The sequence below is a fragment of the Lipotes vexillifer genome, unplaced genomic scaffold, assembly GCF_000442215.2.
Source record: "Lipotes vexillifer unplaced genomic scaffold, Lipotes_vexillifer_v1.1 scaffold514, whole genome shotgun sequence".
Taxonomy (NCBI): Eukaryota; Metazoa; Chordata; class Mammalia; order Artiodactyla; family Lipotidae; genus Lipotes; species Lipotes vexillifer.
In genome coordinates this window covers 50,233-55,337 of record NW_006789975.1, presented here as the reverse complement: position 1 = coordinate 55,337, position 5,105 = coordinate 50,233, and the positions used below count along the sequence as shown (strand labels likewise).

Below are 5,105 nucleotides of genomic sequence, written 5' to 3'. Positions count from 1 at the left end.
GTGTGTGTGTGTGTGTGTGTGTGTGTGTGTGTGTGTGTGTGTGTGTGTGTGAGGAGCTGGTTGGGGCGGGATGTATGGGTGGGCTCTGTTTAGAATGACTAAATGGGGGAGCCCTTAAGCTCTTTTCTGTTCAGAGATGTTTGTTTTCTACTCTCTAAGGATTTTAGTCACAAAAGGGACCATGAAATGTCTACCTTCATTGGAAGGAGAAAAGCCCACAGATGGAATTAAGAGGTAAGCCCTATCTTTAGAAGGAGTAGAAGGTGTACACATGGAAGTGCAGTGCACCCTCAGGAATCCCATATGTAGGTATCGTTGCACCTTCTTTCCTCCCTCCGACACTGTGCTGCACTGGAAATAAGGCGGCTTCACACCTGAGCAGAACGGGATTTGAATCCTGGCTCCAGCAGTGATTTATCTGAACTCACTTTCCTCATCCATAAAGTGGGGATGATTAATCCTCTTCTCCTTGGGTCTTTAGGAGAATTAAAAGAGCTAAAGGGTTTGTGAAGCATATAGCACAGCACCTGGCACATGGAGATGCTTCATACATCCCTGCCCTGTGAGAAGGACCAAGACTTTTTTTTGGCCATGCCACATGGCTTGTGGGATCTTAGTTCCCTGGCCAGGGATTGAACCCGGGCCCTTGGCAGTGAAAGCGCCAAGTCCTAACCACTGGACTGCCAGGGAATTCCCAGGAGCAGCTTTTAATGAAAACATGGGCTGCCTGCAGAGACAGGCCATGGGGTCCACCAGCCTTCTCAGCTTTAAATGCCACAGCTGAGCTAGCCAGTTCATCACTCCAGGAGTAGGTGCTGTGCAGGGAGGAGACTTATCCATCACACCCTGGGCGTGGTGGGAGGTCCAGAGGAGAAATGTTAGATCTGCTATCTGTGGCATCTGTTGGGGCCCATGATGGATATGTGCGCCTGTGAGCAAATGGAGCAGAAGCCAGGACTGTGTGTACGAACCGGGGAAGGAAGAGCAGGAGGCGGGTAAAGCTCTTGTTAGCTGAGGTTTCTGGGAAGGGACTGGATGGAGAGGAGGTGGACGCAGCGCAAGTCTTGAATACGGAGGGTGTGAATATCGGGCAGAGGGCGTTGGAGAGGGCCTGCGGCTGCGGATTGGAGCAAAGCCAAGCTGGCGGCAGGGTCCTGGGGTGTGGAGAAGGTCAGGTGGAATGTGAGGTGGGCGTGGGGAGAAAAGGAAGGGAGGTGTCTGGATAATTTCAGTTTGGACTGGTTGGTAGTGTGGCTGGATGAGTAGGGCAGAGTCTGATAGACCTGGGTTGAAATCCTGGTTCTGGAAAAATTTGGCCAAATTACTTCACCACCGTTATTTTTCTTATCTTTAAAATGTACATAATAATAGTGCAACTTATGATGGCTAAGTTGACATATGTAAGGGATCTGGCACATTGTGGACGTTCAATAAATAGCAACTTTATTGTTATATAGGTGTTAGTATTATATTTGTGTGCTTTATAAACCTTCTTACTTTATGAGGTTTTCATTGTCCTCGGGGTTAATCACACTGTGTACAAAAGGGAGAGTTGTAGAGTTGTCGGTAAGATAGTATAGCCTTCAAAAAAAAGGAGGTGGTAATTGGACAAAAGAATATTTAAAACTTATTCTTTTTAGTACCCATTTATGGGACTAAGACCCATTGTTAGCATTTAGGGACACTAACTTGAAAAATATTCAGACAATGATTACAAATTTACTAGCAGTTCATATGTTTGAATTTTTGCTCACATGGAGCCATAAGCCATGATGCTTAAACGTCATAGCATCCATCACCTCAGTCTTTCACCCCATGGGAGAAGCAGGCAGAGTGAAAATATGCCCACCTGACCAGCAGTGTCATAGCAACAAAGTCAATGGGTAGAATTTACCTGGCTGAAACATCACCAGGTTCCTCTTCTGGTAATTAATTGTTTTTGAAAGGTGCTGTAGCTAAAGGGAACAGTGGTCATTGGAGCCACTTTGAGTTTGCTAAGAACAAGTTGCTAAACTCACCTTTTCCCTTCTTGGTAAAGTTACCAGAATACAGGTCAGGCAATGGTGCAGATACAGCACAGAATCTGTCAAAACATCTCAAGATGTCCTTGAGGACCAAAGGAGATCTGGGCAGGGCAAAGGCCAATTAGTACCTGATCATCAACTGTACCGAGGGGGGATTAAAGTCAACTTGGAGAAAAATTTCTCTCCTGAGGTGAGATATCACCATGGTGTTCGGGTTGAAGATGACCAGGCCTATGATGATTTATTGGACATTTATGATAGACTGTGTCTCCAAAATGGCAGTGGAGATGCTGTGTTCAACACACAGTAGAGGGGAGACCCTTCTGCCCTCTTTGTAGAAAGGAATCTTTGTTCCTTGATCAAATGTCTGAGATTCCTCTGAGTGCTGGGTCTGGTACAAGAGAGAGGGGAAGATCAGATGGCTGTACTTTGGATCCATTTTATAGATGAAAACCGAGGTTCAGGAAGGTTAGGGAACTTGCCCAGGGTCCCCCGGTCAGTATATTAGTTTGAAGGTTATGTTCTTCCACATGTTATGCCCTGCATGTGGGTCCACAATCCCAACTGTTTAGATTCAGCCCAGTCTAGATGTATCTTCACAACCACACAAACGTAAAGGTTTGGGAGTCTTTTAAGATTGTTATCCATCAACACGGGGATCTGTCTGGAGCTTTGTGGCAAAGTTGTCATGATGCTGATGGGCAGAAACCAGAGAAGGTTTGGCTTAGTGAACTGAAGGGAAATAACACATGAAAGGGCAAGAAGATCCATTCACTGAGTCACTCATCACCCACCCTGTGCCAGGCCTGGGCTTGGTGCTGAGGGTACAGATGTGAAGATCAGCCAGTCTCTGCCCCAGGAACCCACAGCCTGGTATGGAGATGGTGACAATACAGTGAGTGGTTTCATAGAAGAACTTTCCCCAGATCTGATCTTCCCAGACCACGTCCTTCTCAGCATTCAGGTCTTAGTTCAGAAGGCACTCCCCTTCCCTTAAAAAAATAACAGCTTTATTATGCACATACTGTGTGATGCTGAATGATGGCCCCCAAAGATGTCTACATCCTGATCCCTGGAACTTGTGAGTATGTTACCCTGCCTGGTAAATATGACTTAGGGTGTGTGATTAAATTAATGATCTGGAGATGGAGATATCATCCTGGATTATTCAGGTGGGTCCAGTGTAATAATAAGGGTCCTCATAAGAGGGAGGCAGGAGGATGAGAGAGAAAAAGGAAATGTGATGTTAGAACTAGAGGTTTAAGTGACACACTTGGAAGATGCAGTAAGGGGTCAAGAGCCAGGGGATACAGGCAGACTCCAGAAGCTAGAAAAGGCAAGGAAACGGATTCCTCCCTGGGCTTCCAGAAGGAACACAGCCCTGCCAACACCTTGATTTTAGCTTTTGACCTCCAGACTGTAAAATAATAAATTGGTGTTGTTTAAAGCCACCTGGTTGTGGCAATTTGTCAAAATAGCAATAGGAAACTAATGTGCATGCCACACAATTCAGTGGATCTTCATATATTCACAAACTTGTACAACTATTACCACAATCAATTTTAGGACATTTTATCACCCTTCCCCTCAAAAAAGCTTATCCCCATTAGTGGTCACTCCTCTTTTCTGCTTATAGTTGGTCATGTGGCTTTGGTTAAGTTTCCTTACTTGTATGAGCCTCAGTTTTCTCATCTGTAAATGGGATACTACCCAATTCCAAAGGATGTTGTAAGAATTCATTGAGACCACGTGTGTAAGCATTTAGCAAAGTGCCTGCAGCCAGCGTTCAGTAGGTTGTGTTATTATTCTTGTAAGTACCAGTGAGGAGGCTGTTGCAGAAGCACAGAGGAGAGCTGAAGGAGGGGCTGGACCATGCCAGTGGCTGAGGGGTGGAGAGGAGGGGATCTGGTTTCTCTCACATGCTCCAAGCTCTTTGATCCTCCCTCATTGGAGAACAGTTTTACCTTCTTTTAGCGCTTGGAATTCCATTAAAGCCGGCCTGCTGATCCCTGTCTGGTCACTAGAGGGCAGTAGAGCCAAGGACACATAAGGAAGGCGGCGCTGGTGCTGGTCTGTGCGTTTATTCCTGTTCTGACGCCTAATTGTGTTATTTGCGTTGGACTGTCCCCTCCCTCCCTCCTTGCTCTGTGTACTTGCTGACATTCTTTTTTCCAAACACGTCACATCTCAGGGCACCTCTGAGTCCCTATGCCATCTGTGGCCTGGGATTAGTCATGGCTGAAGCCTCTTACTCACAGCTGTGTTTATTTCTCAAGGGCCCAAGTGGCTGCAGAACATGGGGGCCTGTGCACTGCAGCTCAGCAGATCCTAGGATGAACAACAGTTGCTCTTCTGCCAGTTCAAAACTTGGGGCCTGTTCCATCTTGCATTCGTCCTCTGCAATCCAAGGCATATTAATTTCACCCAAATCACACGGACTGAGATGGTGATGGTGGGCTGTGGTGGGTGTGATTCCCTAAAGAAAATTCAAGTGAGGTCACCAGAGGGAGGAAGAATTGATGTTTATGCAAAATGCACAGATGTCCACTACAGCTACCGCATGGGAACAGAATAATACACCAGTTAACAGTCCTGGCTTGGCATTCCAGTTCCCAGGGATGGAATCCCATTTCCACCATTAACAAGTTGTGGGACCATGGTTGGGTTACTTCACTTGTCAGTGAGTCTGAGTGTCCCCATCTACAAAATGGGAGTGATGGTCCAGCACTGTGGGCTTGAACCAGTGTGAAAGCATATTGCAAAGGCACCAAGCAGGCACAGCACGTGTTACTACAAGTTGGTGTGGCATGAAGTCAGAAGTCTGTGATGCAGCAAATCAACTTCTGGGTATTTAATCAAAGGAAATAAAAAAGCTAACTCAAGAAAGGCATCTGTACTTCCATGTTCATTGCAGCATTATTTACAATAGCCAGGATATGGAAACAACGTAAGTGTTCATTGATGGATGAATAGATAAAGAAATGTGGTATATATATATACACCATATATACAATATAATTCAGCCATAGAAAAGAATGAAATATTGCCATTTTCACAACATGGATGGATCTTGAGGACATT

At 45.6% G+C, this 5,105-nt stretch overlaps 1 non-coding gene across 1 annotated transcript; it reads right to left on the bottom strand.

Annotated features, from left to right (window-relative positions):
• Positions 1 to 617: 617 nt before the first annotated feature.
• On the bottom strand, positions 618 to 690 carry TRNAE-UUC (transfer RNA glutamic acid (anticodon UUC)). The gene has a single exon. It is a non-coding gene; the product is annotated as a tRNA-Glu (tRNA).
• Positions 691 to 5,105: the final 4,415 nt, after the last annotated feature.